The sequence below is a fragment of the Mus caroli genome, chromosome 17 (genome assembly GCF_900094665.2).
Source record: "Mus caroli chromosome 17, CAROLI_EIJ_v1.1, whole genome shotgun sequence".
Lineage (NCBI taxonomy): Eukaryota > Metazoa > Chordata > Mammalia > Rodentia > Muridae > Mus > Mus caroli.
Genome location: NC_034586.1, coordinates 62,967,062 through 62,992,917, shown reverse-complemented (window position 1 = coordinate 62,992,917; position 25,856 = coordinate 62,967,062). Strand labels below are relative to the sequence as shown.

Here is a 25,856-nt window from a genome sequence, read left to right as displayed (position 1 = left end):
TATGGACTTCCTTATAGAAGAGAACAATATTCAACAGAGTAATGGTTCCCCTGGTTCTCCCTCCCCCCCCACCCCCCGCCATCCTTTGCAACTGCCCCTAGAAAACAAAGAGGCAAAAAGTCAAAGGAAAGGAAATGAGTTTTCCTGATGAGTTTGTGTGAAAATCACAGTAGTTGCTGTCTGTCTGTCTTGTAGGTCAGTCATTACCCACTTCAGATCCATTAAGAGACTCCTGGGAGAGGAAGAACAGTCAGCTGCTGCTGAGAAAACGTCGGTTCATTTCATTTGAAGGAAAAGGCCTAGGGTTGAGTCCAGGGTCTGGGAGATGAGCTGAAGTGGGACTATAAAGCCAGTATTTTGGGGTAGTGACCCCTGGAAAGCCCTGCAACCTTCTAAGACTCTCTTGCTTGATAAATCCAAAGATTACCAGCTAATGTTTACATTTCCTTAATCTACTAGTGTCTGAGCCTGGTATTTTCCAACGCTGAGCTTTAGAACAAAGGAGTTAGTTGGATAAACTGGCACCTGTGCTCCTTCTATAAGAACTCGAGTGGCACGCTCTCATTTGCTCCTCTCTGTAGTGTGCTCTCCAGCCTACCAGACACTAATAGAGAGAGCCATTGTCACATTACATCGGACATGATGGCTACAAGTGCAGCCTGAAACCTCATAATTGCATTCTCTCATGCATGTGCTCTCGTCCTCGGCTGCTCCCCTTTGAGTGATAAGGACTTGCTATTCCTTGGGATCATGCTCATAACCCCAGCCCTATGGGGAAGTGGGGTCTATAAACAAAGGGTTATTGTCAGCCACATGTCCTCTTGTCACTGAGGACATGCAATGTATGATGGATAGATGGATGCAAGCTGACAGGTGGCACAGATGAACTTGACTGTTCCTCTGACCTTTCAAGGTTGGACTTTTTTTTTTTCCTTTATAGGCCACCTCTTCCCTGCAACATTTGATGTATAGATGTCTTTGCCACTATTCATAACTTGTCATTTATCTACATCTACAGCACACCAGGACATTCATCTTTGTGAGGGACAGAGCTATCTATGCCAGAAGTCTACCTCAATCATGTTGGGGCTCAAGATGGTGGCTCTCTCTTAGTCTTGCACCACCTGGCCTGACACATTAGAATGTGAGGCAGGTGTTCTATATCACCTAGTTTCCCGTGTGATGGTATTCCTTGGTGATGTTTAAAACCCAGTACCCCAGAAGGGTTGGCCAACTTACTCCATCTCAGTGTCTATCAGGATCCTAAACTGTTAGATAATATGTGCGAACCTCAGAGAGTTGGCTTAACCGCAGGAACACAAGTACTTGAACATTTCAAGGAGACCTAATTCTGCTGTCCTGATTCTGGAGGTGGTATGGAACACGCCATAGCAAACACTTGTTGACAGATTGGTGAATGAACTGACTTACCCAGCCCTATAATAATTGCATGTTAAGAAGCATAAGACAAAGCATGGTGTGCATGTGTGCAAATTTTCCATACACTTAGTGTATTGTATGCCAATGGCTTCATCCCTCTTAAAGGCTGTGTTCAGATCTGGCCTTAGGAGCGAGTGAGATACCACTTCATTCCATGAATGTTTGAGGCACCTCTTCCTTCTCTAAGGTGCTGTAGAGACAATGTGTATCAGACCACCCCAGCATCTGAAGAGTATGGCGGTCTAATAGGAAAAATGATCTCCGGCCATAAAGACAGTCTGCGGGTGAAGACAAGAAGGTGCTGTGAGATGCACAGTCGATGACTCTGAGTCCAGAGGGAGATGGGCTTCATATAGAGGAGTCATGAGCGCTCCAGAGGTACTGTAGGGGCCAGTCTGTAGAAAGTTCTAAATGTGAGAACCGTAAGGCAGGTGGTAAGGACCTCGTGCTGCTGAAGCGTTCCCCTCCCTAGGAATCGCTGTTTGGTTTTTGTAGCATTTGCTAATGCTGACTCCCATCAGAGTCCCCACTCTGCTTGCTTCGTGTTGGTGCAGAGGCCGAGTAGTGTCTAGAGGGAAGTCGGACACTGCTGCTTACAGACAAGGTATTGATCCATTTCTAGAGCAACCAAAGCCAGAGCATGGTTTGGGAAGTAAATCTAAAGACCGAAGGCTTTGGGGTTTCAGAACAAGTGTTGGGAAGCTGTTAGCGCTATTCTGATGAAAGAAATCATCAAATCGTAGGAGCATTACCTCAGGACTCACAACTCAACCAGCACGGGGAGGACACAGCTGAGGAGAAAGAATGATTTGCTATCTCTCATTAAAATTAAAAAAAAAAATGCCTGCTATGCAGGTAAGGAAGAAGAAACATACTTTCCCATTAAAATCATCTTTGTCTTATGATTGCCGTTACTGTTCAAATCATAACCTCGCCAGCTACTTGCATTCAAACGAAGCCATTAAACTTCCATCCCTCCTGCGTGTGCCCAGTGTGCGGAAGCTTAATTAAATCTACAAGTGCAGCCTTAGAGGAACAAGAATCAAATTAATTGCAACATGGGCCGCACATTTGTTTTGCTGACAGTCCCTGTGCATTGGAGAAAAGGCAATCTGCGCAGCCTTATCTGAATTAGTAAACCCAATATCACTTTCCATTAGCATGGCCGGCCAGAGCCGTGCGTCTTCGCCCTGACACAGCTTCCATGCTAATGCCTGCCTTCACAAATGGAGCCCGTTCCAACTGGTTTACTAAGGACTCCGGAGCAGTAAATCCAGGACTCAGGATCTGCTGTCTCCGGCTTTCTGCCTCACTGGCTTTTGTGAGTTCTCTAGATTGAGCTCCATAATTAGACTGCAGAGTAATTAAGGAAAATTCAGCTCATGCAAATAGAGCGAAAGGATTTGCTGCTAATTACGGTCGTTATACCCAGAGTCGAGAAAAATTAATTTGCAATATTATTATTCAGCTTTTCAGTGACCTGTGGTAATCTAAAGTAAGGAAATGACGTCTGCATGTTACTAAAGATTTCAATAAAACTCTTCGCAACTGGAGGGAATTCAACAGATAAGCTATGTATTTAAAGTTTGGTTGCTTTTTTATTTTTTTTAATTGAAGTTTTAACAAAAAGAGGGGGTGATTGTAAATATGCTACAGAGGCTTTGATGTATATTCACTTTGTTTTACTTTTGTTTCATCTTCATAGCATTTTAAAGGCCACACTAACAATCTGCAAATGCCCTCTTTGCAATTTATACCGTTCACAACCGGGAATTAAAGTAGACAGTATATAATTGTCTTGTTTTAAGATTTTCATGTATGCATGCCTTAAGCCAAGTGCTTAGTCCCAGTGAACTCTAACTGGGACTGCTCAGCCCACAGGAATCAGATCTCCCACAGCAAGGCCACCTCGCTTGAGGACCTCAGAGGGACTGGGAGTAGTTGCATATGGTTTCCAGTTAGAATGGCAAAGCCACTGAACATTCCCAGGCCCATCTCAGAGAGAACTAGGTTTTCTTGTCAAAAAAAAAAAAATGGATAAGCGACCTATCTATGGCCTGCTTACCCCCTTGCTGTGTGCATTCTTAGCTGCTTTTTATTCTTAGATGCCCAAGAGTAAAGAACAGGCCTGTGTTCCTCCTTAACTACAAAAGGGAAGGCAGCATTTTAAACAGCAAGGGTTCTGCGTGTCAGTGAAGAGATGCAGTGCTTGCTAAGTGCTAAAAGTTAAAGATTTAGTCCATCCAAAGTCAAACTGGGAAATTTAAAAATGTATGAGGTCATGCCGTCGACGGTCATCCTCGGGGAAAATCATCCTGTATTTTGAGCAACTGGTGAATGGCTTATTGTATAGCAATATACTAAAGAGAGCCTCTGCAGTTAGACACACTCTAAAGTTCCTTAAGGAACAAGTTAACAAGGGAGCCTGTGTGATCTCCAGCTGCTGCAGCCTCTGAAATCGGTGTTGTAAATAAGCGCCTTTCTTTGGTGGTTGAAGACTCATATGCCCAGAGGTAGGGGGATGGACCTGGTAGTGCTGAAGACCTTGAAACTTCCTCTCATTCCCACAAGTATTCATGTACTCTAAGCACAGTCACTATGATGAATCCTGGGTTGAGGATTTCACTGTGTGAGAAATATTGAGTATCTACATTCAGTACTCCCATTACGCAATGGATGCTATCCATCTGTAGCTTAACCCCAAAGATACTGTTAATAAGAGGAGCCAGAGTGGCCATCATCGTCCGCACTGTGGTAATTTGTGAAGTCCTTTGAACATCCAAATGACCGTTGGAGGAAGGACAGGAGAGAGGGGAAGTCAGCTGCTTGAGTGCCAGTCATTACTGGTGATGGATCTTGCTCTAATTAACAAAGTACCAAAGCCAGTTGGGGGCGGGATCTAGGTCAGTGACCTTCCCCAGTGGTAGCCGCACCCTCAGTAATCAACAGAGTCTGCTGTTCTCTATGGGTTCACTAAGCCAGTGACCACTTTATTAACAGTATCCTGCTCTGTAGTGTGAAAGTGCTGGTGGTGTCAGGATGGATTTTTTTTTGGGGGGGAGGGCTCAGATTAAACAGAAAAACATGTTTCTTTCCCACAGTTCTTATATACCTTCTGTGATTATTTTAATTGTCAACCTGACACAATCTAGGAGGCTTCCAAATGAGGGACTGTATAGATTGGGCATTTTTGGAGGTATTGTCCTCACTGTGTTAGTTGAGATGGGAAACCACTGTGGGTGGTACCATTCCCTAGATTGTATACATTCCTGAATTGTATAAGAATGGAGAAAGCAGTCCGAGCACCACTGTTATGTGCTTGTGACAACTCATTGTTCTCCGCTATCTTGCTGCAGATGCAGTGTGGGAGTTACTTCAGGCTCCTACCTCCTTGATCATCCCATGATAATGGGCTTTGTCCTAGAATGTGAGCCAGATAAGTCCTTAATCCTTTAAGTTGGTCATGTCAGGTATTAATACAGCAACAAAGGAAAAATGAGGGCACACTGCTAGTTAGCTTTGTACCAACATGACAAAAAACATAGGTAATTAACTAAAGGAATTGGTTTATCCCTCAGCTTCAGCCACCTCAACCTGTGATCACTTGGCTTTGCTGCTTTGGGTGTGTTGGAGCCTAGGGTGTCATAGTTGGGCCATGTAGATACTGGATCCCCTCATGGTGACTGGGCATACCTTCTTTAAGTGATAATAACTTAATGTCCTCCTTTTAGATTCCAGAAGCTTGTTGTGGGCTAGGGACTCTTTTTCATTTTTGAGAACCTACTGCCAAATTAATAGCTTTAGATAAATCAAATTTAAGAGGATCTAACTGAACAGAAGACAAATCAAGAATCAAGCAGCTAAGAATCCCTGGAAATCAGAGCTCTCCCCTCTCCTCCCCTCCTTTCCCTTCCCTTCCCCTCCCTTCCCCTCTCCTCTTCTCTCCCTTCCCTACCTGGCCCTGCCCTATTCTGTCCTTCAAGGTAATAAGCAGACTGATATCTTTGGACAGAGAACAGAAACAAGGTACAGATATCCTTAGTGCCTAAAACTTGGTTTGCTTTATTGAACACAGACTGAATAACATTGATTGCCCGTGGTCCATGAAATCTGGCTACTGTGCTTAGGAAAGTAGAGTCCTAAAAGTAGGAGTTGGGCTCTCAGGTAGTTAGCATACTAAGTCTGTACCTTGTGTCTGTTCTGTGCTGCTAAAACCAACAGCCCCGTGAGTGTGTAACTTGCAGAGAGCCAAGACTTGCTACTCATAATTAATAGGGCTGGGAAAGCCAGGATGGAGGGGCCCACATCTAACAAGGGCTTTTGAGCTATTTCATCCCATGGCAAAAGGGCCAGAGAGAACCCAGGAGACCAGGGAGGGAGATACCAAGTCCAGCTTCTCTTGGGAACCCATTCCTGTGGTGCCAGCATTGTCGTCAGGATGAGGGCAAAGCCCTCATGACCTCAGCATCACTCCACTGAAGATTCAGTTTCAAAAACGTGAGGTTTGAGGATACACACAGGTCACAGCTGTCAAGTCACGTCCATCACCAAGCACTGAAAGGAAAGGGTAGAGCTAACCTAACACTCAAGCTAGAGCTAATCTAACAGTACACATTGCACAGTGTTCCACAGGCACTGTGGGGGAAAAAAACAGTGAACAAATTTTGGAGGCTCGAAAGTTACATCAAATTGTATTCTCCGAAGGACCAACCACAGGAAAGTGGGTCTGGAGGCACCATTGGCATTCCTCAGGTATACCCCAGTCTTTACACTGAGAAACGTTGTTTAAATGAACAGTCAGCTAAAGCAAGGCTGTAGGAGGCATAGCCATCTCAGGCATCAAAAGTGAGTCTAGACTTCTGTAAGGCTGGGGAACACATATAGTGAAGAGAACAAGGCAGGGCCAGCTTCAGTGGACAAAAGTTCCTTTTGTGAGCCTGCTGCAGAGGCAGTGACCAGAGAGTGGGGATGTAGCTCACTGCAGACAGCTTGTGAATTCACAAGGCTCTAGCCTCTATCCCCAGCACCACAAAAACAAACAAAGATCAACAAGCTCAGCAGGGCAGAGTGGCCTTAGGAGGTAGAGCATCTGGCCATCTCAGGACCACATGAGTGAGAGGAAATGAGCCAGGCAATGCAGGAGGAGGCCAGCCTCGAGCAGCCCTGCTTCTCTGCCAGTGCTTGTGTGCATCTTCTGGGAGAGAAGCGTCTTGAGTTGAGATGTTTGCTCTGGTGGATCTTTGGCAGACACTGAGACTAAGCCCCCCCCCCCCAGGGGAAGATGTACCTGTGCCAGCTTCTCTGAACCAATACCTCAAGCCCACTTTCCCTCAACAGAGCCAATGAAAAGACAGGTCTTTCTTTGCTGAGGCACCTGCAATACTCAATGTGGTGATACTTCTTTAAAAGATACCTGGAACTCAGAGGAAACCCATTTCCTGGGTTTTAGAGGAGGAGGAGAAGGAGGAGGAGGATTTAGGGGGCACTCGTTGGAAGCGTCAGAATCACTGGGTCTCTGGCTCACCTCTATACCTACCTTGACATTCTCAGTTCTTATGAGAATTTAACTAATTTCCTGTCTGTCGTTATTACTATATCAGAAAGCCCCTGGGAAACCCCACCGTGCTGTTAAATGTAGAGCAGAGTCGAACATATAAATGTATTTACGCTTGCTGAATACACTAAACAATCTTACATATCTTATTTATTCTAAAAAAAAAAAAAATGCTGCCCTACCGTGAATACCGAATAGTAGTACATCAAGTTCTGTTACATACGTCTTTTGGGGATTCTGCAGATGGCAATTTCAAACGCTTATATTTGCTGTCTCTTCCCGCCCCCACCCCCACCCCCACCCCCGGTGCCTTTCCAACCATTTGTAAAACACATAACCTTCCTGTTCTGTGAGCTAAAAAAAAAAAAAAATGTATCTCATTTGATGAGCTGAGGAGACTTTCAGAAGTTCCCCATCCCTAAATCTAGAAATTTAAATTAATTTTGTTCATGTCCTCATGGCTCAGCTATTTGAGGAGGGACAAGAGGAAATGTTGAGCATAGAGTGTCATTTTGAAGACATAAAAACAAGATTTAAACAAAATCCAGGGGCATGCAGTTCAGCATCAAGCTAGCGGTGGTTGTGCTTAAAATTTGAATACCATGTAGTCGGAGGGAAGGGCCCTCCCACACTTGATACAAAAGATGTGCACAGCTGGAATTGTTTGTCCTCCTCTGTTGCTCTGCATTCCAGAACACTGTACCAACCCATAATTTTGGAGCCAACAATGCAGGCGAGATGTAAGTGACTAGCGCTGATCTATGGTGAAGCAGCTGCCTCAGGCTCCCATATAACAAGCAGTACACTGCTGGGATGTGAAGGAAAATAGCCATTGTAAATAATGCCCTCGTGCCCAGTGCAGAGAACAGTGCAAGCCACGCAATTGTGTAAAGAAGAAAGACCATTGAGTGGATAATCATAACTGTAAAATTTCTCTTAGTCTCAGAACTAGTTTAATGGACAAAATTCAATGGAACATGTGTGGTCTACTTCCTTTACGATGAGGTGGTGCCTCTGAAGCCTGGGATGCTTGTTTCATTCTTTCCTTCTTTTTCTTTTCTTTTCTTTTCTTTTCTTTTCTTTTCTTTTCTTTTCTTTTCTTTTCTTTTCTTTTCTTTCTTTCTTTTTTTTTCTTAGAACAGAGATTCAGATTCTACTCCAGCCCTCCCCAGAATCTCCAGGGATGACATACGAGCATCAATATTTTAAAATTGTATTACATTAATAAAAGATATATCACTTTTAGTTTAACAGTCCAGGGTTAAGATGCCAACAGTGGCCACATCCAGGTGAGTTCACAGAAAATGCCTTTCTGAAGCTCACTGGACAGCAATTATTTCTGTGTATTATTCACTACTGTGAGACCCCTGGATTCAGAGATAAATTGAGAGATATATCATCCCATGATCAGAAAGCACCTTTACTGTTAATTATATACTTGAAAAATAAAATGAGCAGTGTTGTACTTAAAATGTATTCAAGACCAACCTTTTAGAAAATTATGGCCAGGTTTATTGCTTTTGTTTGTTTGTTTGATTGGTTGGTTGGTTGTTTGGTTAGTAGTATCTTAAAAGTTTTAATGACTAAAGTTTGTATCATATATGCTCGGAAATAAGTATTTATTGTGGGATGGCTGATTCAGCTAATTAGCATATCCATTACCTTGAGGGGAGAGCATGTGGAATACCTAAACTCCACTTTTCAATTTTTTTGAAAGTGGACAACCACTATAGATTAAAGGAGGCTTAGAAGACTTAAGATGCCATGTGAGAGCTCAGATAAAGAAAACTAAAAGCAGACAAAAACATTCGAGGCAAGCCTGGAGAGCTGGCTCAGGGGTTGAAAGCACACAGGAGCCCAGGGACTTGTTCCCAGCTCCCAGCTGTTGGCTCACAGCTGTGTGTAGTTATAGGGATTGGAGGTGCTCATCTGGTTCCCCTGGAGACCAGGCACACACATGGTGCACTCTCACAACACCCAAGCACATACAATAAAAATAATTAACTCTTTAAAAACGTTGGTTGTACAGAATGTAGGTCTTATGCTAAATGGTCTTTAAAAATCATTCTTTTCTTATTTGATACTATTACAGGTTATGTGGCTTTTATCTGAATTCTTGGAACCAGAAGTCAATTTAGGGGAAAGGGAAGCGTTAGAATAATATATGAATAGGCTTTTCTAGATGAGACTTTGTGTCCAAAAACCCAGCATCTAAATGTTCCAAAGCCTGCCAGTCTTCAAACTCCATGTTCGCATCCAGCCTGTCTCAGACCTGCAGCTAACACTGAACTTCGCATTTCTTCTAATGGTGGAGTAGCCTGTGTTTCCATCAGGCTGACATGGTATTTAAAGATAGTAATAGTGCTTAGACATTTTATATGTTTCAGTGAAGACTCATGCGTGCATACATACATATATATGTACACATATTTTTACAGAGAGAAAGGGAAAGGAGAGAAGGAGGGAGGCGCAGGAGAGATCGAGAATACTAATTAGCAGTGGCTGACGATAGGTGAAGGGGATTAGGTAAACATATTTTCCTTCCGTAGAATTGAGATTCTTTCTCTGAATGAATGAGCACACACATGTTGACTTACTAACTATCCTAGGGCAATCAACACTCCGAGATAGGTTTCATGTAAAGTGTTTGTGATGAAGGTAATTGAGCACAGTCATGGAAAATAGAATGAATGAAAAGAAGCAGTTCCGACCTGAAGCTAACTCCTGTCCAGGCTGATGAACCCCTCACTCCACCTGAGTGCAGGTGACACTGTTCATGACACAGCCAACACTCCCAGTCCTCAGCTCTCCTCTTGTGCTTTCCTTCCTATCCCACTGCTGCTGCTGGACCAGGGGACCATCTGTGATGACAAGATAGAGACCAGCTGAGCTCTTCTGCAATCAGCTGTAGTTTCATCAAACTGCCCCTGCAGGGCACGAGAAAACCACGTCATCTTCAGAGTGCCCCCACTATGATGGTGATATTGTTGCCCTCAGAAGGAGTAATGCAGTCTGGTTTGGCCATGGCACCCATCCTAAGAGCCAGTTCCTAGCTCCTTCACATTTTCCTCAAAGCTTTGGCTTTCCGACAGGCAGCCACTTCCCCTTGAGACCCTTAATGCTGGCCATGGCAGGCAGGCAGGCAGACAAGCACAAAAAAAACAAAACAACAACAACAAAAACACAAACAACAACAAAAACAGCAATAGCGAATTGAGAACTTTTAATTAGAAAGTTGGGGGGGGGGAGAAAGCTATGGTAAGACAGCTGACTTCTCTTCCAGAGGCTTGGAAGGCTTTGAGATCATGCTATTTGCTGCCTTTCTAACTATCTGCTTTTCAGAAGAGTCAAGTCAACAAACCATCCGTATCTCCCAATGGCCTTTAAAAACCATGATTTAATGTCAGCTAAGGATTTTCTTACCCCATGTGAGCTGTGGTCAGCTGGAATGAGTGTAAGCTGTCCCGCAGCCTGTAGCCAGATGCCTTCTCCCCACAGGATCCTCTCCTGCAGACTCAGGGAATGCTCACAGTTGGAGCCCAATATGTGGGGAACAGAGAGGCTGAGAACAACAGCCAGTTAGCATCTGGCAGCAGCATCCTGCTACAATTAAGTCTCAGAATGGAGATGAGGGATCAGTGCCTCCTGGGTGGCAGAGCCCAGCAGCTGTCTACGCAGCAAGGTGAGGAGGGAAGGAGCTACCCACCTCCATAGCAAGCATGGCGTACCCCAGCCTCAGGGTGCTCTACCACATGGCACTGTGCTTTGGCTTGTCTTCCTGCAATGCTCCGTGCTTCCTATCTTGTCTCAGACACGCAAAGTTTTGAGTTTTGTCTCCTAATGGAAACCGTAGTAGGAAAAGCACCAGGTCGTACTAACCGTACACGATTGAGTTGTATCAACATTGGACACTCAGTGATGATGTCATGTCACATGCCTCCCTTAGAAGGTCATTGGAAATGGACTTTCATTGCCAGCTGCCTTCATCTTTTCCCTATATTCTATGTGTGTGGATCCTACAGCTCAACCTACATTAGGAATCTTTCATTGAAACTGAAACTTCATGGGCCACCTCCTCTTGATGCCACCGTACTCACCCAACCAACTGCTCTGGTAATCTCCCTCTTTCACACAAAAAAACACACGCTGACAAGTTATGCCATTGGGACTTAGTTTGCCTCTTTCAAAAGCTAGCAGTACCTGTCACAGCCACATAGAGAACCAAGATAGCCTGGTCCAAATGTGCCACATACTTTATCCAACAGAGTTTTGAGTTTGATAGAAAAGTAATTATAAGAAAGGTGGTCATGATGGATAGACAACATGTGGGGAAAAAATGAGACCATTAAAGTATCATGGTTCTGTTTCCAGCAAGTTCTTTGTGCAGAAATTTATTCATAGAGCCATACTCTCCAGTCCCAGTACAAAGGACTTGAAGAACATGCTGAACTCTAAACTAGAAACTGAGAGCTGCCTCCTTAGTGCCTAGGAACTTTGTACCCTCTGTGGGAGCTGTAGGGAGTTGTTCACGCTCACAAGGCCTTATTTTTATTTGTTGTGACTTCAGGCCCACTGTGATTTATGGCAGAGTCAGTTCAGAAATAATATGAACAGGCAACAGTACAGCTACAGCTATTTCTAGCCAACATCTCCTCCCTGCGCAGAGGAAATGTACAAATCCAATTCTCAATGACATTTCTGTGTGTGTGTTTTTATTTTTCTTGCTTTTGAAATACTGCATGGTTTTATACACTCCTATCTGGGACCGCCATGGACTAAGAATGATATAGTGTTTGCTAGCCCAGAACTTGGGTCATTTTCTCTGTTTTGTCAGATCCAAGCTGCAAGAGCCCTTTTTACAATTGTGAGGGTTGGGCATGCCATTCCCCCATCTCAGAATTCAAGAAGGAGCTTTTGAGAAATGGTCTCTCCTGGACACCTGATAGCCCCAAGGGCAGGACTCCACATTTGAGCAGACTTCCTCTCAAAAAGGACATTTTCTGTACAGAAACCTCTCAAGAACTATAGTATCGTTATCCATGCTTTGGCCAAGGGTAATGGGAAGGAGCCAGAGGAAAATGGAGTCGACATTTTTAACTCACACAGTCTCATTTTCTTTCTGTTCAGGGAGGCCCAGGTCCAGAAGCCTTTCATGTGTGTGTGCTTCAGGAACTAATTCAGATCTCTGGTTCAAGTGCGTGGTTAGTTGGGGCTCTGTTGTAGAAGACTGGAATAAGGTCATTTCAGTGATGGCTGCCTGTAAAAATGTTCAGCAATTAAGGGAATGTTCAGACAGAATCAGCCAGCGCTTGGCCCATCATCAATTTAGGATGGATGAAGGGACAGTCAAAGAGAAACATTCACTCAGCCATGACATCATATTAGAAGCAAATTGGGAAAGATGCTTGATCTCCCTGCCCCCCCCCCCCGAAGCTTTGTTAGCAGTTCTGTTGTTACAGGCTCAGCATCTACACCTCTTACCCAAAGTGCTGGGACCAGATATGCTTCAATTTCAGATTCTGAGAGTATTTCCCTGTACATATTGACCTCTATTGGCAGTGATTCCAAGGCGTAAACCAGCAACTCAGGGCTGCTAATAAACGTAATTCGACGTAGTATCTTTTAGGATGCTTGATGTCTTCCTACAGACCATCGGGTGAGGATCGGTGCGCAAGTTCTTATTTATTGCAGTGTGTCAACACCCAGAACGGCTTGAATTCTGTGGTATTTTAGATTTTCAATTTTGAGAATAAGGATCCTCAGCCTGGGGTTGGCTGGTGCTCCTCGGCTGAGCGCTTGGCCAATGGATGGACCTCTTTTAGATAAGCCATCAAAGAGCTAGGTATCCCTAAGCACCTGTCACTGTGGGAACTGCAGTCCCTAGAGTAGGAACTGTACTGTCAGGTGCATATCGCAGGCAGCCAGGACTGAGTTTCCGTTACATCAACATTTTGTAGGAACTCTGGGATTGGGTCCTGGTAGGTATATCAGTTGCTCCCAGCAGTATGAAGGCAGGCCTGGCATGATATGCCTTAGGGTCATCAAGGTTTTTACTACAGGTGTGATCTAAGCAATCAGAGTCCCTCTCTGACCCAGGTGAAGTCTAATACTTAGTTCTGAGGTGCTGTTGCTGTTACAGAGCTGAGTAGCGAGGGGTAGACTCGGACATGTCGAGCTCTTTCAAGAGAAGTATAGTATTGCTGCTGCAAGGTAGGCAGAGAGACCCCTATTAGCTCGCTGGCTCTACAAAATTCAGGAACTGTGATTTGGCACGCAGCGCTGGCCTGCAGTTTCCCTGCTGTCCAGGAACGGTGCCACTGGAGGGGGTTATTGGCAACAGGCTGGAAGCTGGCATTCAGCTTAGTTTTCATATTGGATGACAGCTACAGTTTATAGCAAAGACCAGTCAATCATGCCAAAAATCAATCTGGAGGAATGCCTACCAATTTAGAGACTGCAGAATCAATGGTCCTCAACCGCACAAGATCCTGGCAGGTTCTCATACTGCCAGAGGATTGTCCTCACTTCCCCTCTTATGAACTTAAGTTAGAAGCCACTGTCCCTGAACCATGATATCACGTCAGTACAGTCTGAAGCATCCAGGAATGAGAAGTCACACCAGGGAGTGGTGGGAAGGAAATACCCCTAGTGTGTCAATCTTATGCCTCCAACAAACACCTGGTGAGAGGGTGTGGAAATAGGGACCCCTGTGGGCCACTGGCCATTTCAGTTTTGATTATCTCTAAGTGGCCCATTAGAAATGCATTTTGTAGAACACTCCCCAAAATCCTCACTCCCAGCATGCCAAGATTAAAAAAATATATTTAAATCTGCTTTGTTCTGAGAGATAAGAACAGTTTGTAGCCACAGCAAGTGTTAAGAAACACTGTTTATCGGTACTTCTGTGGACAGCAACACATTAAACAGCTGCTGATGCCTTTGTGTGCTTCAGAATAGTGTTCCATCTAATAAGGTGAACTATTTAAGGCTTTAAAAATGGTTTTGGTGACAACATTACCAGTCACTTCCATATTACTGTTTTAGGAAATTAGAGAGTCATACAAGTGCCGTGTCAGAAACTAGGTGTCTATGAAGCATGGTCGACAATAAGCCAGTTGATAATTGCAGACACATTTTTATTTGCTTTCCAACACTTGAAATTGTTGGAGGGACTTATTCATAATGAGAAACAGAAGACAGGAAAGCATAAATGTGTTGGTTTTTTATCACTGTGAAATTCTGAGTCACTCCTCGGAAACTTTGTTTCTCTTCAGAAGAGAAAGTTAGAATAGGCAGATGAAGTTGTTGCTTATGAAGCCAGTTTTGAGCTTCTAGGCAGTTAGTGCTGGCTGTTCTTAAATGGATAATCGGCATTATGTTCCAGCAGTATGTTAATGCTGAGTTCATAAGATTAATCAGGCCACATGCAGTCCTGTGGCTCTGCTAATACAGTTTTGGGTAACATCAGCGTTTCCTCCCTCAACACCAGCAGAAAGCCTTACAGGGCTTTCCTGTGGGCCTTGTGGGCAAATGTTCAGACACAGTGAAAAATGAAGGTTAGCTTTTTCATACTGCCTGGTGAACATGGCAGTGTTCTCTGACTGGGTGATGGCAAGCCAGTGCCAAGGTACCTGACTGCAAAGCCATTCTCACTGACATCACCAGCTGCTGAAAGCACAGTGCAGAAATTTCGTCCTCCAGAGCTTACTGTGAGACCCAACAGAAGCATGCTGTGAGTCCACTGGGTAGATCCATCATTGCCAGGTGTGGCTCCATTCTTCTTTATGCACATTCTGTTCCTCTGATCTTAGCAGTAGACAGGAAGACTGATCTCCAGGGATAAGCCATGGCTTGGAAATATGCAAATATTCACATCACTGACACCAAACTTTGCCATTGATCCTTGGGTTGTGTCATAGTTTAAACCAAGGTATGCTTTTGAAAATTAAAGTCACGAGTCCATATTTCTTTCTTTCTTTTTTTTTTTTAATTAGGGGTTGGAGAGAGAGCTCAGCAGTTCCGAGTGCTTGCTGCTCTTGTGCAGGAATATCTAGTTCCTGGCATCCATAATGTAACATCTCACAACAGCTTGTAACTCTAGCTCCTACATGTTCTCAGGCACACACACACACACACACACACACACACTTTTAAATCAAAATGCTTTTTAAGAAAAGGGAAAGAAATCCAGTGCAATTATTACTCCAGCAGATGTTCACTGGGCACCTGTCCAGTGCTGGTTCTGCAGAAAGGAAGAGAAATGTTCTAAAAGCACAGGGTTGCAAAAGCTTATCTCGTTCATCCTTAGTGGTGAACAGAGGACTTTCTGCATTGTTCTGCAGCTATGCAGGTAAAGCCTCATGTCCTGTCAGGGTCTGTTCAATGCAATACATGAAACATAACATCGCCCAGTGAGGCTGAGACACTGACAGCCCCTATAATGCCGGGTGCTGCCATTAGGTACACACACAATGCTATAGACACCATTTCTATCTGGACTTGCTAGACTGACCAGTCGATAAGCACTGTGTGGTGGCAGAGGACGGTGGGGTGAGTGACCCCAGAGGTAAATCTAGAACAGGAGCTGAGCCCCATGCCTGTTCGATAGTGATTCATAGAGTTGTAAGAATAATACAAAAATTCCACATATATTTCTTCACTTTCTCTAATTATGCCAAAATATAATTATAAAGCGATTATATCTTCCTTTATTTGTCTGCTAGGGTTTGCATGACAAAATGCCATAGACTGACTGAACCAGCAGATATGGTGGTTCTGAGACAGCATATCTGAGATCCAGCTCTGGCCAGGTCATGGACTGAGTAAGGGCTCCCTTGCTAGACTGTCACTGGCCACCTTCTCACTGTGCCCCATGGCAGTGGGGGTCCCCTTTCTCTTATAAAGATGCCAATCCTCCTGGGTTAAAAAAAAAACCTATGATCTCACTTAACCATGTTTCCCAGAGGCCCCGTTTCATAGGACTTAAATGGATGGATACAGGAGTCATAATTCAGCCCACAGCCCACCACACACACTGTGTTTTTCATGCTGATATGTTGGGTTTCTGTGGGCATATTCTACCTCTTTGGATATGTCTGCACCCTTAGAGGGATGTGACACCTTAATGAGACCTTATACAGCTTTCTCCTCTATGCTTGTCCTCCAGTCTGGTGTTTGAGGCTTCCTACTTCCTTGCAAAACTTAAACCCCACAACATTTTGGACACATTGTCCTGAATATTAAATTAGATACTTAACTTCTCGGCAAGGAGTTTGATTTCAAATGAGGCCTGGCCTTTATGAGGGGAGGATTTGCAGAGCTTTAGGTCATCCCAACCAGAAGATTATTGTAGAGTCTCACTAAACAGTTACTTTAAAGGCATAGAGTAGAGAGTCAAGATGAGCCACAAGCAGAGCCCCACTGTCCCAACACTCCCATGGTAATGACTAGAGGTCACATATTACAATATAATGCAAACATACATCTAGTAAATACATATTTTCAAAATGGTGCTACAAAGAGGAGCCTTTTCCTACTATTTTATAAGCATAGTAATTCTTTTCATTCTGTGCTTAGCATAGAAGCAAAGAAGACTTAAAATTGTGAAGTCAGTACCTCCTAAGAGGGTGACTCATCCAAAAATTTCTGTTTGCAAGAAAAGTTGAGTCTAAAACAGTATTGCATTAGATTAGCATGGAGACTCACACCTTAAATTCCAGCATTTGGGTGACAAAGACCACAAAATAAGTCGACATAGTGAGTTCTAGGCCAGTGGGGCTCCATGAAGAGACACTGTCAGCAAAGGAAGTATAGAAGGGGCTGGTGGCTTCAGCTTGTCCTTCTGGGCTCCGTCGCCGTTCTTGATCCCATCAGAAGGCAAGGCAGAGAGACTGACCCTTGTAAGTAGGTCTAACACACACAATGGTGTTCGCACAGAAAGCACCTGACAGGTTTCTCCAGACATGCTCCTATTTCAATCATCAGTAGGGTACAGCTGTATCTATAGCAACAGAGAACCCTATCTTCAAGATTCATTCTTGTCATTCTTTGTTTCCTCTAAGTGAATAAAAGCTAGAGCTCCCATCCACACTGTAACATTTTCCCTCCAGTCTGTGCACAAATCTAAAGGGGAGGGGCAGCAAGGTAGGCAAGCACACCGAAGTGTTTACCACAAAGTGTGCAGGATCTGGGCACACTGTGTCCCCAGCCACATCCACAATCATTTGGTCCATATGTGCAGGTTTTGGCTAGAGCTCAGACTCCAGCACCCATGTAAAAGCTGGGCGTGGTAGGGGACACCTGTCACCTAGCACTAAGGACAGAGACAGGTGGAAGTTCACCTTCCAGTCATCGAGTCTTTGTAGCCTAAACAGTGAGGTCCCAGTTTCAAGAGAGTCTCAGAAACTAAAGTAGAAGGTGTTTGAGGGCATCCTGATGCCAAGTATCTGATTCTGCATGTGCCCATGCAACGTGTGCGTGCACACACAAAGAAACCAGCAGCATGCTGACAAAGAGTTTTCTGCCCTGTTTGTTTGGAGAAGTTAGTGGAAGAGCCTTAAATCAGTCACTATGGAAGACGCTGTCCTTGGTGCTGAGAAAGGGAGGATGGCTGGGGATAGCTTCAGAAGACACTCCCCAGCCTCCTGTTCTCCTTAACTAGGCAGCACATCTTACCTGGCATCACTTGCCCCTCTCTGGGGTGTGTTCCCACTTCCTCTTTTTGTGCTGAATCATACAGGGTGGGGGCTTGGGCCTTGATATTTGGAAGTAAAATGGGCCCTGCTTCCTTTGTAAACTCCTCCGCTTGTTGAGTGAAATACTTCAATTGTGTTTTTCACTGAAACATAAGTAGAGGGAAGATTAGAAAGTATAATACAGACTTGGAATACGGGAGGTTGTAAGAAAGGAAAAAAGGGAAGGGAAGCCTCTGTCTCTGTGTTGGCCAGAGCTCCGAGAAAGGACTGATTCGCCTTCCAGCAGTGAGCCATTACCACAGAATAATGGCAGCTCTGCGCTCACTCGCAGGGCCCTCTCTCCTATACTTTGTTCTACTTAAGAGTTGTCGGAGGCTACGCTCGGGCACAGTACAGAAAATGACTGCATCGAGAGCTGTTCTTCAAGATAAGCAATACTTCCATGATGATGAAAAAACCCATAAGACAGAATTCTGAGAGGAGTTCTTCATCCCTCGCTCTCTCCAGTGTGCATGCATTTGCAATCCTTCCCACCTGAGGGTAGAGCGGATTTATGTTCCCAGCGTGTGCTGTGTTCTGTTTGTTTAGTGGCGACGCAAAATGACGTTTTACCGCTTGAGTTGCTGCTGTATACTTACATTGTCTTTACAGAGCCCCCCCCCCTTTACTCTGCTGGACAAAACACGATTCCAGTAGCCAGTTGGCTACAAAAGAGATGCTCTACCCTGAGGAGCAAAATATATCATGGTGAATACAATGATGCATGTGACCTTAAGGTCAGAGGTGGTATTCTGGGCCACCTACTGTAAGACCAAATCACTCACTATCCAAAGGAACACTCAGCGGTCCTCTGCTTGTTTCTGTCTTAGAAAGAGCACATATCAGCCTTAACCACTCAGTTCCCAGCCCAGTACAAAAGGGCCACCAGCTTTCCCCGCGGGCTCTCCAAACAGCCCTGTTTATTCCAATATGCATGGATCCTTCAGGTTACACTTGTATGATTTCTATTTCAGAAATGTTTCTCAAATTCCCATTTTTCTTCACTGAGAATAGGCTGCATGAGGGATAGAGAGGTGGCTCAGTGGCTAGGGGGGCATTCGCAGAGACCCCCATCCCAGAACCCCTGAGGTCAGTTCTCAGCACTCTGAGCATATCACCACTGCCTATAATGCTGGCTCTAGGAACTGACTTCTTCTGGCCTCTGTGAACATATGCTCACATGTGCACACGTGCACACATATGTGTGAGCATGCACATACACACAACTCAGTAATAAATCTTTTAAAAATAATAAGCTACACTAAATTTTGGGAGGTTACTTCTTTGGTTTACAGTATATTCCATTAATCATTTTCTGATATATCTTTCAATATTTTGGTATTTTAGAATACGGCAATATGCTGTATTGCTGTAATCCATATACAGTTATGGTTGAGTTAGAAAAATAATTTGACACATCCACTACCAATAACACATGTTCAGTGGCTATCACGTCTGCCAAAAACCTTTACATTTGCAGTGATCACTTTCATGCGTAATTACTTACTTGTTCATCTCAGTATACAGTGTCAGCTTGTACCAGGTAATATAAAATAGCCCCATCTGTATGCATAATGAATTTATCTTGTCTAGAAGTTGTTTGTATCCGATAGCATTTTCCTTCTTACAGAAAATGGACTCTGGTGAAAGAACCTCTGCAGACATTTTGGAAGTTGGCACAGACCATGTTGGCATCAGGTGTTGCTGGGGGTCTGTGAGCAGGGTCACCATTGTGCCAGTCCTGTCCAGGACTTGTACAGAAATGGTTTCCTAGGTTACGGATCTCACATGACTGTGTGTGTATAGATGGCTAATTAGTTAAATAAGCAGATAGAGATGCTACCGTTGTTGGCTTTACAATGCAGAGAAGAGCCATGAGACCGGTGGCTGCTGGGGAATGGAGGCCTGAGGGACGAGAAGGATTATCTGGTGCCATGGAAGTAGACAATGGTGTGCACCTTGGGGAAGGGGGGCTGCTTGTTTTCACGATTGGCAAATGGCTGACCATCTTCACAGAATCTGTACAAATCCCTGAATGCTGCATGCAGATTTAAATGGAGCAGTGGAAAGGGGATGCAAGCCATTCCTTTAGAGATGAGGAAACACAAGTGACTTGCTATGTCTTTCCAAAGCTGGGCAACTTCATGCCAAAAGCGTTGAGATGCATTTCATAAGCAGTTTGTCTTTCACGTTGAACTGACAGGAACTTTAAAAGCTAGTTAGGGCTCACCGAAAGGGACGTCCATAGGTGTTTTCTGATGAGAACAAACCTTGGTGCAATTCAGGGGAAAGCAGTCTGAAGTGTGCATTGTTACCCCTTTAAATGCACTCAGCGATTAATCAATACTACTCAGAATTGTTTTCCAAAGGAACCTCAGGTGCAGTGAGGATTTACAGATAAGGGTGATCACCTCAAGATTTTATATGACAGTGAAAAATTGAAATTCTACCTAAATTTCCAATAACGGTGACAGAAATAAATGAAGGTACTTTAAGTGTGGCTCAGCCATTTGATTAAGTGTTTCTTAGTCATTAACGCCCTTGTTTTTAGACTCATCTTAACGAAACTGGAGAAATCCTGAAGTAAGAGGATGGCTAAAACTCAAATTTTGTTTAAAATTAGTATATGTGGGGTGTGTGTGTGTGTGTGTGTGTGTGCAAACATTGAATACTAGCAGTTATTATATGAGCAGTAAAAATATGGATGGCTTGTGTGTTCTTTGATCTCTATATATTTTATAATGAAAATGAATGATTTTTATTAAAACTTGGTTAAAATTTCATTTATTCTAAAAAGTTATTGAGATTGGACAAACAAGATGGGTAGGGTAAAATCCCAAAGATGACTTTATAAATCAATAAATGTTACCATTGTCTCTGGAGCAGCTAACGAGATGAAATTTTCTAAATGAAAAGAAATTTGTGTGAGGGTGTCCTCCCGGAATTTTATTCTAAATCCCATCAAAGCTGCTTGGTTCATATTCTCCAGCTTCACTTCTAGAAGTTAAACTGCATCCATGTATTTTTCCAACTCTCAGTCCTACTGGGCCCACTCCTGTAGAGCAGATTTACGTCTTTGCTGGGGATTGTCTATTGCCTGGTATCATCAGGGCTAGATTTCTACAACTGTGAACGTGGTTTCTGTTGCATTGTCATTACTGCCATTGTTTGTCATCAGTCAGTAGTTATAAACCTAAGGAAACCTGCATGAAAATTCCCATGAGACAGAGAGGGAGGCTGAACTCCTTCCCTACATCCCAGAACAACTAAAAGTATCTAGGGATGCCAAGAGAAGTGGTAGTATTTGGGGTCCTATTCTCCCAAAGAGGCCTGTTTGCAATGGTTGCTCAAAAGAATGTGCAGTATGTCTGTGGAGAGAGGGAGGTATCAGGATGACTAATCCCATGCAGTCATTTACTCAACTAATGGGTGCCTTGTGGGGGCCAGGGCTGTAACAGTGACTACTCAAGTGATCTTAAAACCCACTGCAGCAAACAACTTAGAAATTAATGTTTTTAACAAGGTAGTCATCCTAGCTTCTTTTCTGTTGTTGTCATAATGCACTCCAACCAGAAGCAGCTTGGAGAGGATGGGGTTTACTTTATCTCATGCTTTCAGATCGCCATCCATCACTCATGTCAGGACCGGAACGTGAAGGCAAACTTGCTATGCTACCCTGCATCACCTCCAACGGCATCGGTTCACAGTCAAGGAAGAGCAGTAGAGGGGATGGGGAAACACTGCTTGATGGCTCACTTTCAGAGGCTTACTTAGCTAACTTAGTTAGCCCAGGACCACCCGCCCAGGGAATGGTGGCACCCACAGTGGGCTTGGCTACGCCTCATCAATTAATAGTCAAGACAATCCCCCAAAGTCGTGCCCATAGACCAGTCTGATCTGAGTTATCCCTCAATTGAGCATCCCATCCCAAGTGACTCTGGGCTGTGTCGAAGATATGTAGGGCAGTACTGTCAATGTTATCCAGAAAACTGAAGTGCATGTCTAATAGGCCATGGGGTAACAGAAGAGACCCCATCACTGAGTGACAGAGGTTCAAACAAAGTCTCTGTGATGATGAGAAACCACAGAGACAGAGAATATTATAGTAGAGAGGTACTAGAGAGGAAATAAGCTTGTGGTGATTAAGAGTAATTAAAGCCAGTAAGTACATTGAGAGCACGGGAAGTGAGCAGAAGAGAGAAAGGGCTAAGTCTGAAAAGTAGGCCAGGGATGGATCACAGTGCTGTGGGGAGCCACACCAAGGGATGTGTGCTCAGTGGTATACAATGCATGAGAGTCCTTCAAGCAAGGGAAAAACTCAAAATGCTTTATATGCTTCAAAAATGACCTTTTCTCTCGGATGTTCAGTGCCATGAGTATAAGAGGGGTTATAGCAAATGCAAAAGCAGTCCATATTGAAGTACAAAATATATTTCCAGATCAGAAGCACACCAAGAAAGTGTTCCATGGGGGGTTGGGCAGCTTGGAGTTGTAAAAGCCCATGGAGTGAGGTGGCTATCTGGCCTATTATACCATCTATTTTTAAATAACTTTAGGTTGGTGCGAAGATATGTCTATACTGTAACATGATTGGCTGCCAGGGCAGCAGGCGTTTCAAGGGTGTTACCAGGGAACAGTCTTTGGCACAGCCAGAAGTCTCTAGATCCCCCAGGAGTTATGAGGTATTGTGAACATAGCCTTGCCAAGTAGTTTTTAATAGAGAAATTAAAGAAGGAGGGATTTGATCTGTGGGATAAGCTGCACCCTGATGAGATTGCTGACACCTTAATGTTTTATTTGAAATGAGGAAGGTGTTTCCTGGAGGCAGGTACTGTCAGGAGATGGTTGATCTCAAATAGAAAGGACTGCAAAAGCTTGGTCTAGGGTGATGGTCATGGAGCCAAAGCAATGTGGTGGTTTTACTGGGACATGTTTTGAAACTTCATGGCTGGACTTCAGGATACTGCCTTCAGAACTTCTGGAAATAACCCACTATGTACCAGTGGTGAGGTACCAGAATCACATTAGAAACTGAGCCAAATTATATTTCCCCTTCTCTAGGAATCTAGATGCCTCCAGGGAAGCCCTTGTGTTAATAATCACTGTCTTTATAACCTGATTCTAAGCAAACAAACAATTAAAACAAAAACCATTAAGGTGCAACTGGTATAGTAGGCCCAGTTTAAGGTAACATCATACTGCACACCCCTCCACATCAAGAATTCATCACTCCGTTGTATACCATAGCTCATGTGACCATACAAAAACAAGCTCCAAGCTTAATCTCCGTGCAGCTACATTTCACGGGAATATGAGGGACTATCAGAATCAAGTCTACCTGACACATACTGAGCACATTTTTTTGCCAGGCCTCCGGCAGAGAGATGTCAAATAAATTGTTTTTCATCAGCACTCCTGTGACACAACAGAGGTCCGCACAGCACAAAAGTCATGAGATGGAGATGTTCACCTTTTCCCAACTTTATGTTTTCTGACTGGGTTACATTGGTGATGGAATTAGTTATATATCACATGACAAATTCAGTTCAAGAATGGAGAGTGAAAGCATTCCCACAGCCACTGGGATTCTCACATAGTGGCAGTTCTTGGCCCCATCCACACAGAGTCTACAGTGGCATTGGCACGGGAAGGGAGGGCTGCAGCAGTATCGGCACTGCATCTCTTGAACATTACCCAGAAACTCCGGTTGCTGTAGTGACCTGGTCTTACCATGGGCCCTGCATGAGACCATGCCCCAAGTTTCCAATGAGAAAGAATCTGGTACTGTCTGCCATTTTATTTAGAAGTTGGCAGTGACAAAATTAAGCACCAGTAATATTGTGCCCCAAATTTTGAACAGCAACTATGGAAAGTGTAACAATAGCTGTTTACAGATTAATTTATAAAATCACTATTAAGATTTATTGTCAATGATGCATGCAGAGATTGCATGAGTATAATTCTATATTTTGTAATAGCTATGTTTCCTTTACTGATAGATGTGGGATTTTTATGTGGTGTGTGAGTGTGTGTGTCTATCTGTCTGTCTGTCTGTGTCTGTCTGTATTTGTGTGTCTGTCCATGTCAGTGTCTGAGTTTAAGAGGACCCAATCTCTGAACTCTAAATCCAGATTTTAATTGAGTTTTTAGTGTTTGCATTTTCAGAACATTCCTATTAATGATTTAAATACAATTCTCCATAGATCCAGGCTATTTTTCCTTTGGCTAGTATCAGTTTGACCTCATTATTAATCCTCACAGAAACAAACCCATAAATAAATAAATTTCATAATCTTTATAAAAAAAAAAAACTTTCTCAACCTCCAGAAAATCAGCTTAAGAATATTCATAGTGAAGAAGATTGAAACACAATTGCAAAGGTGACCTGAGACCTCCTTAAAACAGGTCTTCAATCCACAACATGTGAGAACGAAGCAGGCCATAACCGGAGTAATCACACTGATCACAGGTTTATCTAATGTAATGCAACCCTTATTATTTCCTGTCCTTGACCAGTGGGTTATTTTGGGTGAGAGTCCTGAGAGATGGAGGGCTAGGAGATGAGAAGATAAAAAGGGATAAAGGCAGAAGGTAAGACCATCTGGGGTTGGGAGGTCTTGCACAAGCTACGTCTTATGTTGGGCAAGCCTACTGAGCACAGCACCTATGTACTGTTTCCATGGGAGAGACGGGACAGAGTCAGGAGAAGCTATCGCACAGTGGGACCAGGTCGGCAGGAAGTTAAGCAGTGTTGCACAAGGGGGACCCAGGCAGCTCAAGATCATTACAGAATGAACACACAGGGGCCTTGAGACTGATAACCACAGCTCCACACTGTGGGAAGAGATGGGTCCTGAAGATCTGAAGCAGTGGCTCCCAGCTCCCTCAGGGCCCTGGTCCCAGGCTGTGAACAGCCAAGCATGTTCCTAGTTTTAAGAAGGATCTATGTTCTCCATACACCAGGGCCTTCAGGAAAGCCATGCTTGATCAGTGTAGCCCTCAACAATTCTGTTTAAAAAAAATCAGTGCACGTTTGTAGAAAGTAAAATGTCTTTTCAAGCTATGTCATTCCCTAAGTTTCTTGGAGACACTTGCAATTTCTCTTAAGAGATTTCATGTTCGTTTTGAATTCCTAGCCTATTATAAGTCATTTTCCTGTATGCCTGGCATGACAAAAAACTTTCCCGGCCTTCTTGGTACTCTCTGTGGGAGTGGGTGGTACTGGGGCTGATACAGGGATTTACTCCAGGTACCTGGAAACCCTAACTCTGATCTGTGCCACTCAATTAATTATATACTCAACCCCAAAGTCTGTCTGGTTGTAGAATACAAGTGCTGTGTCCTTGCTTAAAGTCTTTCCTCAAGTTCTATTTCATGCCTCTTAACTGGGTCCCTGAGATGGAGGTGCCCATGGCTGCTTCTAAATAAATAAATACTTAGACTGTTTTTAAGTGGCTCAGCCTGTCTCCCAGTTATCAATGCTCCTCAGCCCCTTCTTTCTCTGTAACATTTTGACCAGAAATCAGGAATAAGGGTCTCAAATGGCAAATTGTCCTTGGTGATCCTCTGATGAGAAATAAGGAAGACAAGAGCAAAAGCTTGGACCAGGAGGTCTTAAGTAAGCTGATGGCAGATGCTAAGAAAGCTTGTTAAGAAATACATCATCATATAAGCTGTTTCTGTTTACAGGTCAGTCAAGGGGTTATTCACATTCCTGTTTTCTTGGTGGTGTCTTGGAGAAAGGGATGACGAAGCCAGGAGTTGGGTTAGGCTGGCCCGGTGGTTTGTCAAACTTTGTTATAGAGTCTCGTGGTGTGCAGGGTTGGGAGCAAGGGGGAACAGATAGGGCTGAGGGCCCACATGGCTTTTTAGTAAGTTTCATTATAGTTGATTTTAAGGGGGCCCATATTTTCCTAATCTGGAATTTTTATATGATCAGATATTCCCCATGGTAGAAAAGGAAAGAGAAGAAGGCTCCTGCACCCTTACTGTTGTCAGGGTAGTCTGCAATGTCCCAGACAGAAATCTGACCATAGGTTTAAGAGCTCTGACATCCACCCTAGCAGTGTTTACCAGTTGCTGCATAACCATGTTTGGGGTTGTTTTGTTTTGTTTTATTGGGGTCTGGG

At 43.8% G+C, this 25,856-nt stretch overlaps 1 protein-coding gene and 1 pseudogene across 7 annotated transcripts in view; one reads left to right on the top strand and one right to left on the bottom strand.

Annotated features, from left to right (window-relative positions):
- The window catches only part of Ptprm (protein tyrosine phosphatase receptor type M), a 682,149-nt gene that overhangs the window by 480,283 nt on the left and 176,010 nt on the right, over positions 1-25,856 (top strand). The gene's annotated exons all lie outside the window — the stretch shown is intronic.
- LOC110283887 lies at positions 9,740-10,123 on the bottom strand (annotated as a pseudogene).